General features: G+C 40.2%; 1 protein-coding gene, 1 long non-coding RNA gene and 1 pseudogene across 6 annotated transcripts in view; all 3 read right to left on the reverse strand.

Annotated features, from left to right (window-relative positions):
* The window catches only part of LOC146448944 (CUB and peptidase domain-containing protein 2-like), a 107,631-nt gene that overhangs the window by 65,598 nt on the left and 29,513 nt on the right, over nt 1-12,520 (reverse strand). The gene's annotated exons all lie outside the window — the stretch shown is intronic.
* LOC146448945 (uncharacterized) overlaps nt 1-12,520 on the reverse strand; it is an 81,709-nt pseudogene that overhangs the window by 61,180 nt on the left and 8,009 nt on the right.
* The window catches only part of LOC146448952 (uncharacterized), a 6,832-nt gene continuing 5,426 nt past the window's right edge, over nt 11,115-12,520 (reverse strand). For 4 of the 5 annotated variants that reach the window (XR_014860848.1, XR_014860851.1, XR_014860852.1 and 1 more), the window contains one exon: nt 11,115-12,520. This exon is cut by the window's right edge and continues 572 nt beyond it. This is a non-coding gene — a long non-coding RNA (uncharacterized LOC146448952). The other variant, XR_014860850.1, reaches the window with a different exon arrangement.

Here is a 12,520-nt window from a genome sequence, read left to right on the forward strand (position 1 = left end):
ATTTCGTAAGCACATAGGGGTCACAAGTCTTGTACCCGCTTTCCGGTGTTTGTAATCTCGAGCTGTCACTGATGGCAAGAGTTTAGGTGACACTTCACGCGACAAAAGTCTAGCAGCGTTTTTCATCCCAATTTGTAAAACAAGACTCTTTAAGCCGAAAGCTATTCTAAACAGATATTTTACTGCAACGAACGACTAGGTGGCCCTGTTGTCATTACTTTGTCCAACAATACTGGGAAAACAGCATTGCGCGTGAAATTTTGTGTTCAGAACATGTGGGGACTCTGGAACTACACTGAATTTGGTCGCTATTAATCTCCCGGCCAAAAATTAACTGCATTCAGTATTGAAACGCACTAACTAGTCAGCGCCCTTTACAGCAAGGCTTCATCACCCACATTCATATTAAATCACATGAATGTTACATTTCAACTACGCCATCATGTGGCAGAATTTTCTGTTCTTGGGCCATTATTTACCGTTAAATTTTTTGTGTCAAATTTCCCGCCAATTTTTTGCTGTAAAATCTGTTGTTGTCTTTCTTCTCTCTATCGCAGGATTCGATCGAAATGCACTCGTCTCTTCTTAGCAAGGTATCACCTCTTAAATGAATAATTTGGCCAACACTGTGATAATCACGATTGATCCCTTTGCGCAAGAAATTCTGCCAAGTGCAGTGTAGCCAGACCATTGGGGAGCTTCCAGTGGTAATTATAATGGGCTCCTGACAAAACATTTGTACATTTTGGTCACCATTTCACCCAACTTTCTGAGTCAAAAAGACTTTTCGATCAGATATGTTACCGAAATAAACAACTAGGTAGCCCTGGTTTTATTTTTCTCATAAATTCCCTGCCCTTTTCTTTCGCTGAAGCGTTCATGCATTATACGCAGACATCACGCTTCATTGCACTAAATATTATGGGGACCCTCAAGAACACATGTCAGAACTTCGACTGAATTTGTAAGTCGATTTTTCAACGAAACTAACCGCTAGGTAAATTCTGCACTAAAAGATTATTCTTAAATAACGATCAATTTTCTGAAAAGGTTGGATAGTTAGTTCATTTTGTCACATAAATTCATCATGACCGGATAATATCAACAATCAGTTACACAGCGCGACAAAAAATGTTACCGGTAAGTCCTTACCATGTGGGGACCATCTAGTAAAAATTAGGCCCAAAAGAAATTACTTGCATTCGATCGAAACGCACTTTATAAGAGACATTCATATTTTAACATTACATCATTTACATTTGTTACGTGATATCGTGAGCAAAATATGTTTCTGTCGAAGTGAGTTATCGCTTCATCCTCTCTTGGTTATCGCAGTCTATCCGTCACAGGATACGATCGAAATGCACTCGTTGTCACTCGTTCCTTTTAGCAAAGCTTCACCTATAAACCAGATTTCAGCAGGGAGAAAAACAAACATTTCAGATCCGCCTACTTTGCGAATGTTCATACCTACGCAAGTACAGCTCCCGAACTTTTGCGAAATTTTAAGCACTTCGCATTTCGTAAGCACATAGGGGTCACAAGTCTTGTACCCGCTTTCCGGTGTTTGTAATCTCGATCCCAAGCTGTCACTGATGGCGAAAGTTTAAGGTGACACTTTACGCGACAAAAGTCTAGCAGCGTTTTTCATCCCAATTTGTAAAACAAGACTCTTTAAGCCGAAAGCTATTCTAAACAGATATTTTACTGCAACGAACGACTAGGTGGCCCTGTTGTCATTATTTTGTCCAACAATACTGGGAAAACAGCATTGCGCGTGAAATTTTGTGTTCAGAACATGTGGGGACTCTGGAACTACACTGAATTAGGTCGCTATTAATCTCCCGGCCAAAAATTAACTGCATTCAGTATCGAAACGCACTTACTAGTCAGCGGCCTTTACAGCAAGGCGTCATCACCTACATTGATATTAAATCACATGAATGTTACATTTCAACTACGCCATTATGTGGCAGAATTTTCTGTTCTTGGGCCATTATTTACCGTTAAATTTTTTGTGTCAAATTTCCCGCCAATTTTTTGCTGTAAAATCTGTTGTTGTCTTTCTTCTCTCTATCGCAGGATTCGATCGAAATGCACTCGTCTCTTCTTAGCAAGGTATCACCTCTTAAATGAACTGAATTTGGCCAACACTGTGATAATCACGATTGATCCCTTTGCGCAAGAAATTCTGCCAAGAGTAGCCAGACCCTTGGGGAGCTTCCAATGGTAATTATAATGGGCTCCTGACAAAACATTTGTACATTTTGGTCACCATTTCACCTAACTTTCTGAGTCAAAAAGCCTTTTCGATCAGATATGTTACCGAAATAAACAACTAGGTGGCCCTGGGTTTATTTTTCGCATAAATTCCTTGCCCTTTTCTTTCGCTGAAGCGTTCATGCATTATACGCAGACGTCACACTTCATTGCACTAAATATTATGGGGACCCTCAAGAACACATGTCAGAACTTCGACTGAATTTGTAAGTCGATTTTTCAACAAAACTAACCGCTAGGTAAATTCTGCACTAAAAGATTATTCTTAAATAACGATCAGTTTTCTGAAAAGGTTGGATAGTTAGTTCACTTTGTCATATAAATTCATCATGATGATAATAATAACAATCCGTTACACAGCGCAACAGAAAATGTTACCGGTATGTCCAGACCATGTGGGGACCATCTAGTAACAAGTAGGCCCGAAAAAAATTACCTACATTCGATCAAAACGCACTTATTAGACATTCATATTTTAAAATTACATCATTTACATTTGTTACGTGATATCGTGAGCAAAATTTGTTACTGTCGAAGTTATCGCAGTCTATCTGTCACAGGATTCGATCGAAATGGACTCGTCCCTTATGGCAATGCTTCATCTATTAAAGCTATTATTTGGTCAGACTTTGTGATAATCGCAATTGCTACATTTGCCCTAGAAATTTTGTGTAGCCAGACCACAAGTGAAACAGAACAGCTGCACATTTTGGTGACCATGCATTTCACCCGATTTTCCGAGTCGAAAAAGGCTTTTCGATCAGATACTTAACAGAAACGAGCAATTAGGTGGCCCTGGTTTTATTATCATTTTTTTTGAAAGATAAATTTCCTTCAGTTTTCTGTCGGCGACTTTTTCATTGTGACATTGTGTTATACGCACTGGTGGATGTCGAGAAAAAACAAATCCGGTTTTTCGTCACAGTTTTATCCGAATTTCTGAGTCAAATTATTCGCCTAAACTAACGACTAGGTAAATTATGAACACCTCAGCCTATAACATAGCGATCTGTTTTCATAAAAGGCTCCTTAGTTTCACTTCACAGCATAAATTCACCATAATAATCACAGCAATCAGTTAATTACACTGCGTGAAAAAGTTTTCTGTTCAGACCCTTGTGGGGACCCTATTTAACAGTAGGCTCTAAATCTCCCAAAACGTATTCAACAGGACAACGTAGCGCAGAGAATTAACAACTTAGGGTCCTTAGGAACATAAGGATTTATAGCTTACCCGTATAGCCTAGCTAAGCGTTCCTCGTGAACTGCTCTGCTGTGTGGTACATGTAATGCGTCACCGAACCGACAACAAAAAAATTCTAGCCAAAATATTTGGCAGTAGAGATAATTCACTGTCACGAAGTAACATTTTGCACTTGGTTCAGATCTTATCTACATTAATGGAATAGGTATTTATATGCATGGGGACTCGAATAAAGCATTATCTTAGTAAATCCATTGATAAATTCATTGCAATGTCTCAGATAAAAAAAGTCCTTTCATCTTTCTTATCTTTGAACAAGTTTCAATCACCTTTGGTCCCCTTAATTTTCCATTGCTCCAGAATCGGAGAAGTGGGGACCGTACTATACAAACAAAAAAAATTCTCCTTTAATCTTTCTTATCTTTGAAAGTTCACCGGCTGGCGGTTGCGTTGGTCCTCTTAAGTCCGTAACATGTTTTCACAACATTGGCTCACGGACACACAAGATAACATTAAAGTCAAACGGAAAAAACTGAGCTGTCAGCCAAAAACAAACCGCCAGTGAACGTTGAGTCAACCTATTTAGCTAATGGAAGCATTTTCAGCCCTTTACCACCTTTTCCTTCACATGTGGCTGTTTTGGCTTGCATTGTTTTCCTTATCAGCAAAGCAAAATTAACCAATGGTTCTCTCTTCCTTCTGAAAGTAATTAAGCTGCGAGAACAAGATCACGTCAACCTTGATCAAAATGACGCGAAAAGAAAGTTTCGTTATTTAATAACTCAGAAGAACACGACGGTTCGTTTCTCAGAATATCTTTTAGGACGTGTTTTACAGATAATACTAGACATTTCTTTGGCGAAACATAATTTATTGTTTAGAGTATGAAACTAGTATCAGTTATTCGAGATTATAAAACGGCGCTCGAGTTAAATTGACTTCGAGAATACGAATGCAGCAACAATATTGTTCTGCAGGGAATAAACGTTTGAGACTAACAAATCGTTTCAAAAACCTTTACAAGAACCACCATCAAACTAGCATCGAAAAGCGATCTCCTGCGATGAAGTGACCGGCCTAGCATCACCAGATTTAAGCAGGGAGAAAATCAAACATTTTAGATCCAGCTACTGTGCGAATGTTCATACCTGCACAGCATGTACAGCTCCCAATTTTTTTTTTTTGCGAGATTTTAAGCACTTCGCGTTTCGTAAGCACACAGGGGTAACAAGTCATGTACCGCTTCCCGGTGTTTATAATCCGGATCCTAAGCTGACTCATGGCGAGAGTTTGAGGTGACACTTCAAGCGAGAAAAGTCTAGCAGCGCTTTTCATCCCAATTTGTAAAACAAGACTTTTGGAGCCGAAAGCTATTCTAAACAGATATTTTACTGCAACGAACGACTAGGGGGCTCTGTTGTCATTTGTCCAATAATAGAAAACAGCAATTTGCGTTTAGAACATGTGGGGACTCTGGAACTACACTGAATTAGGTCGCTATATCTCCCGGCCAAAAATTACCTGCGTTCAGTATCGAAACGCACTTACTAGTTAGCGCCCTTTACAGCAAGGCTTCATCACCTACATTGATATTAAATCACATGAATGTTACATTTTAATTACGCCATCGTGTGGCAGAATTTTGTGTTCTTGGGCCATTATTTACCGTTAAATGTTTTGTGTCAAATTTCCCGCCAATTTTTTACTGTAAAATCTGTCAAATCTGTTGTTGTCTTTCTTCTCTCTATCGCAGGATTCGATCGAAATGCACTCGTCTCTTCTTAGCAAGGTATCACCTCTTAAATGAATAATTTGGCCAACATTGTGATAATCACGATTGATCCCTTTGCGCAAGAAATTCTGACTAGTGTAGCCAGACCAGTGGGGAGCTTACGAATGATAAAACAAAATATTTGTACATTTTGGTCACCATTTCACCCAACTTTCTGAGTCAAAAAGCCTTTTTGATCAGATATGTTAGCGAAATGAACAACTAGGTGGCCCTGGTTTTATTTGTCTCATAAATTCCCTACCCTTTTCTATCGCTGAAGCGTTCATGCATTATACGCAGATATCACGCTTCATGCACTAAATATTATAGGGTCCCTCGCGAACACATAATAATAATAATAATAATAATAATAATAATAATAATAATAATAATAATAATAATAATAATAAAAAGAAGAAGAAGAAGAAGAAGAAGAAGAAGAAGAAGAAGAAGAAGAAGAAGAAGAAGAAGAAGAAGAAGAAGAAGAAGAAGAAGAAGAATCGTTATTGTGCTCTATTGTGCTTACAGATGTCTGAACTTCGACTTAGCTCTTTTTCACCTTACCTCAGTCCTATATGTAGAGTCTTCTTTTCTATTTGCCATGTTCCTGACTCCCACCCTCTTTTTCGATTACTCCTGCTCGCATTTTGTACTTTTTATCTGGGTGCCCACATTTGTGCGACTCCCGCTACCCGCCCTTAGGGCTCTCGCCTGATTACATGTATAAAGGACACCAAAAGGAGTAAGTTAAGGCGACATTCAAATGAATCAGGTTTCCCTCAAAGCATACTATAAATGCAATAACACAGGGAAGAAGGAATACAAAAGGATTCTTAGAGAAGCTGTTCGATGGTTTTACTTAATATGTTTGTATTAACTTAAACAATCTTTTAACATATTGAAATATGTTAATTAGCGAGGGCTTTGTACAGGAACAGAAAAGTTTCACTTCGTGCAAGTACTATTTTGGAAAAGAGGTCAAGAGAGAGTAGAGAAGAGTAAAGAAGAGAGAGTAGCAACTTCTGTCATATTTGTAGTAATAATCATTATCTGAACCACGTCGAGTTACGGAAACTGGTAGTAAGTTACTGGACTCAATTATTACCAACTTTGCGCTCTTTTTGTACAATCATTGTTTTATTTTTGCCAAAATTGGGGCTTCTCTTATAGAGAGGGATTGTTAAACGCACAGGTTTGGGATTTGTCGAATCAAAGGTCAAGGCATTAATAATCATACTTTTTTGTCTTTATTCGTTCTGATCAATGTAAACATCAATATCATCAACAGGATATGCCGGAGGTTATCCCTATCGAGGGTATCTCCTTATTAAATCAAAGCAACTCAACTCAAATCAAATGTTAGTTTTTGATGAGAGGGGAAAACCGGAGTACCCGGGGAAAAATCTAACCCGCGATCAGGCCATTGGCGATTGGTGGAAGGCGAGTGCTCTGACACTGCGCCAATCCTACTCTACAGAGTTGTGACTGGTAGAGATGCCTATAGACGACTGTAATGATGTTCACGCTGCTTACCCGGCCTTGTTTCAGCGATTCGCAAAACTGTTGATAAAAAACATCTGTTAGAAGACTGTGACTATCCGTCCAAAGTACAAACCGTTAATGTATGGCGACGTTCGAAATGCGATTGCTAAAATTAACAAAGAGTTCGTTTGGGTCATCCAAGTCAATTAGATCATCCAACTCAGTTGGATCATCCAAGTCAATTGAGTCAGTTGTGTCCTTAAAGTCAGTTGGATCATCCAAGTCAATTGGATTATCCAAGTCAGTTGGATCATCCTTGTCAATTACGTCATCCAAGTCAATTGAGTCATTTGGGTCGTTAAGGCCTTTTTAGTCCTTGTGACCTTTGTTTTTGACCATTGACCTTGAAACTTGGTGACCATATTGCCCTTGACGAGTGGACTTAACTCAGGAGGTAAAAAGGTCAAAGGTTAAAAGCAAAGGTCGTGGGGCATATTTTTCTTCCTCCTGACCTTTGGTTTTGACCTTTCACCTTGTCGCTAAGGTATAGTAGGCTTCTTTATGCTGTTAACATCTCCTCCAATTTTCATGGTCATTGATTAAAACCCGAGCTCAGGAGAGTGAAAAGTAGTTTTTTTCTAGGAAAAGATACGATGCGTTTTTAGTCCCTGTGACCTTTGCTTTTGACCGTTGACCTTGAAACTTGGTGACCATATAGTCCTTCACGGTTGAACTTAGGTCAAGGAGGAAATCAGTCAAAGGTCAAAAGCCATGGACGTGGCTTTTATTTTTCTTTCCCCTGACCTTTGGTTTTGACATTTGACCTTGTTGCTAACGTATGTTAGGCTTCTTTATGCTGTTAACGTCTCATCCAATTTTCATGGTCATTGATTAAAATTCAAAACCAGGAGAGTCAAAAGTGCCTTTTATATATGGGTCAGAATGCCTCTTCACAAATTTGAAGTTGGGAACATGTCCTTAGAGAGGATGATGTGAAAGAGAGCGCCAGATTAGCATTTGTGACCTTGAAACTTGGTGACCGTATTGCCCGTGACGAGTGGACTTAACTTAGGAGGTAAAAAGGTCAAAGGTTAAAAGCAAAGGTCGTGGGGCATATTTTTCTTCCTCCTGACCTTTGGTTTTGACCTTTCACCTTGTCGCTAAGGTATGGTAGGCTTCTTTATGCTGTTAACATCTCCTCCAATTTTCATGGTCATTGATTAAAACCCAAGCAGGAGAGTGAAAAGTAGTTTTTTTCTGGGTCAGAATGTCTCTTCACAAATTTGAAGTTGGGAACATGTCCGTAGAGGGAATGATGAGAAAGAACGGGCAAGATTAGCATAATTAATTACGCGGGATGCCCTGAGGGGGCATACCGTGTCTAAAAACGGGTCGATTTCTTTTTACGCGGGATGCCCTGAGGGGGCATACCGTGTCTAAAAACGGGACGATTTCTTTTTCTTCGTCGTAGCTTCAAATCGGTACATTAATTTATTCATTAAACTCACCCCTCTCCTACTCGGGGTGTATTGTTCTGATTGTCTTCAACAGAAGCAGGCCAATCAAAATCCATTCTTGTCGCTTACATCGCGAGGGAGGGGACCCACTCACCCCTACCTGTGTGACGTCAACGCATCATTTGATCTATTTATTAAAAACGGATTAAATTTGGCTCCATATTGTTTATAACATGTTCTGGACTCAAGTGTGCCGTTTTCAAAGGGAAATTTCACCATTTTGAAGCGGCAAATCGAAAGAATAACTTCTAGGAAGCACTCGACATTTAAAAGGGTGGAAAATGGTGAGTTCATGGCGAAGGAATCGTGCTTTGTTTGACAGTCCTTGACCACGACGCGAGACTAAAAAGAGGTCATTGAGAAGCTTACGTTATCGTAATGGAATTCCTCACATTTCCGGTGAAAGTCTGAGTCGCGTAACACAAGGAAAACAACGTAACGCGATCGTCGTGACTCAAACTATTCCATTAGCAAGGATAGTTTTATCAATCGGCGAAGCATACCGTTGGAAAAAATGAATCAGCCCCAGCATCACGCGTAATGCCAGTAAAGCAGGCATCTTGTGTTTTTTACGCGGGATGCCCTGAGGGGGCATACCGTGTCTAAAAACGGGTCGATTTCTTTTTTTTTTTTTCTTCCTCGTAGCTACAAATGTGTACATTAATTTATTCATTAAACTATCCCCTCTCCTACTCGGGATGTATCGTCCTGATTGTCTTCAACAAAAGAAGGCCAATCAAAATCCTTTTTTGTCGCTTATATCGCGAGGGAGGGGACCCACTCATCCCTACCTGTGTGACGTCGAAGCATCATTTGATTTATTTATCACATCCGGATTAAATTTGGCGCCATATTGTTAACATGTTCTGGACTCAAGTGTGCCGTTTTCAAACGGAAATTTCACCATTTTGAAGCGCTGAATCGAAAGAATAACTTCTAAGAAGCACCCGACATTTAAAGCGGTGGAAATTGGTGAGTTCCTGGCGAAGGAATCGTGCTTTTTTTCACAGTCTTAGACCACGACGCGATACTTAAAAGAGGTCATTGAGAAGCTTATGTTATCGTAATGGAATTTCAAAAATTTCCAGTGAAAGTCTGGGTCACGTAATACAAGGGAAACAACGTAACGCAATCGTCGTGACTCAAACTATTCCATTAGCAAGGATAGATTTATCAATCGGCGAAGCATACAGTTGGAATAAATGAATCATCCCCAGCATCACGCGTAATGCCAGTGTAGCAGGCATCTTGTTTTTTTTTCTTCCTCGTAGTCACAAATCGGTACATTAATTTATTCATTAAACTCTCCCCTCTCCTACTCTGGATGTATTGTTCTGATTGTCTTCAACAACAGCAGGCCAATCAAAATACATTCTTGTCGCTTATATCGCGAGGGAGGGGACCCACTCACCCCTACCTGTGTGACGTCAACGCATCATTTGATATATTTATTAAAAACCGATTAAATTGTAGCGCCATATTGTTAACATGTTCTGGACTCAAGTGTGCCGTTTTCAAACGGAAATTTCACCATTTTGAAGCGGTAAATCGAAAGAATAACTTCTAAGAAGCATCCGACATTTAAAGCGGTGGAAATTGGTGAGTTCATGGCGAAGGAATCGTGCTTTGTTTGACAGTCTTAGACCACGACGCGAGACTGAAAAGAGGTCATTGAGAAGCTTACGTTATCGCAATGGCATTTCACAAATTTCCGCTGATAGTCTGAGTCGCGTAACACAAGGAAAACAACGTAACGCGATCGTCGTGACTCAAACTATTCCATTAGCAAGGATAGTTTTATCAATCGGCGAAGCATACAGTTGGAATAAATGAATTAGCCCCAGCATCACGCGTAATGCCAGTATAGCAGGCATCTTGTTTGCACTAATCTGCAAAATGGAAGTCACCATGATACGTTTTGTCTGGGTTGGAATGCCACTTTTCGCCAATGTGGAGTTAGCAACGATGAGAAAGGCCGGGTAGTTTACCGATCTGCATCAATCTGCCAATTTTCACCAATTTGGAAAATACGTTAGGCATGTCTTTAAAGACAGTGACGCGAAAGTGCGGGCTACATTTGTACAATTTTGTTGGATCGGCAAAATGGGCCATTCTACGAAAGACCATGATGACAAAGCCCCGGCAAGATTAACAGAAATCGTCACTTTCATTTGGGATAAAGTAGGCTTCTGGAGAGTTACGCTATAAGAAATTGGACCGAAATAGTATTTTCTTGTCGCATTTCCGAAATCGACCGTTCTGTAAAATTATCCCACTTCTCTTCAATTTAGACTGTCTGTTCCATGACTTTTTAATTCAACGAAAACGTTTAGTTTTTACTCGAGCACAGGTTAAATTAAGCTCAGTCAGGATAACAACGTGTATTTACATTGTAAATGTAAACAAGAGCAAAATCACCGTCACTTGTTATCAGTTCATCCGTGATACGAGTCATTTTGCTTGTTTTGAAATTTGTCGAATAGACGAATTTTTATGTAAGAGGTATTTGTGTTGATAGATCTGAAGTTTTAACGGTCGGTTCTAACAAATAGATTCCATTTGGCCGTGCGCGCCCTATTGCTGAACGTGGAGAAGACGTCAAAATATGGCAAGAACAAAGAAGTACGCTAATGAACCTCAGGCGAGTAGCGTGTCTGATATTATTGCCGCATTTTGACATCTTCTATGCGGTACACACGGTCCCCGAATGGAATGAATTTGTTATATACCTTAATGCTAAGATTCTCTAAAGTGAGCTTCATACCAAGTGCTTTCACAAACGTTGTAAACTGTAAACAACTCCTTAGGATGAAGAAGTTGCAAATTAGCATACTGAACTTCAAAGAAGTTTGGAAACAGCTTTCTCAAAGTAACCTTTATTCTACTAGCACATTTCTGCTTCCAAAAAATCGACCGCGTGATGTTGTTCATCGTCGACTATTCCTGCATTTTCTCACAGACAAACGTGGGGACAGATTTCATCCGTTTTGTCTGACGACAAACATTCTAGCTTGTTAGCACACAAAAGGCCCTATATCCCATTGATCTGTTCCAAGACGTTTTGTTTGTTGTTGTCTCGGACGACAAGCAAATTCTCGGGAAAAAATAACTTCGTCCTGCCATAGTGACGACATTCGTGCGTGCGTCTGTACTATAATCACCCACTTCTCTAGACCAATCCAAAGCGAGGTTTTCACTCTTAATTGCAGGAAATATGGTAAATACCTGGAAAGTTGAATAGACTATTACAATTCTTACCGTGTACTTATTAATATATGTTATTGTGTTTAAGGCGGACGAGCAGCCCCCTAGTAGGGTAAGTGCAATGGCTGTAGGACATAACATCTAATGGCGAAGAAGTGCAATACCAGAGAGAAGGGTCCGCACACAAACAGGGGGACATCGGTCGCCAATTGCGCTGGGGAGTCGAACCCCACCCCTTTAATAAAAAAATCTGCAAACATTGTGCCACAAAGGCACGCAAAACGGAAACAAAAATCATCGCACAGTAGACCAACAAAGGACACCAAGCGCTAGCAATCTTACGAAACGGATACAAACAAAAACATTACGAATAGTTACTAAACAGTGTGTACAACCGGTGAAGGCGACACAGAAAGCAAATATTAACACATGACAAAAACAATAACATTACAAGTGTTGACGAGCAAAGGAAGCAACATCCCAGTTGCTTCCCCGACAGTCAAACATCACAGTTAACAAAGCTGCACAGTCATATGATTGTCGATGGGATAGAGCATGCCAGATAGGATGTTTTGGTTGATTGGCATAACTAACAATGCACGTCGCCCGGGAGAAGGCTGGGTATGAAAACCAGTAAGAAGTGTTGGAAGTGACTTTGAGAACAGGGCTGGAGGATGACTACTGTCCCAAGCTTGGACCTATCTTACGCAGGTTTCCACTTAAAAGGTAATAAAGGAAAGATTGGCGTAGGTGTCATCCTGCAAACCTAGCACGGTCTGGCTGGCATGTACAAATTGGTCTAAGTTCTCCTGCTGCCCCAATAACACTTCGGCACCATGGAGGCCATGTCGATGAGTATCCACCAAGACAATAGAGCAGTTTTCGATGGGCATAAAGAGGACCGTCTTCTCGTTAGGTATTAGCAAGGCAGCATGGCCGTGGTTACGGGTACACAACTTTCGTAACTGGAACAACAAAGTTGTGGGCGCATGTTCATCAAAAACGCTTACCGGCAAAGGGAGGTCAACAGAAGCACTGACACTTCGCTCTACAATAATAGCA

Source organism: Pavona decussata, unplaced genomic scaffold (assembly GCF_977016875.1).
Source record: "Pavona decussata unplaced genomic scaffold, jaPavDecu1.1 SCAFFOLD_737, whole genome shotgun sequence".
Classification (NCBI taxonomy): domain Eukaryota; kingdom Metazoa; phylum Cnidaria; class Anthozoa; order Scleractinia; family Agariciidae; genus Pavona; species Pavona decussata.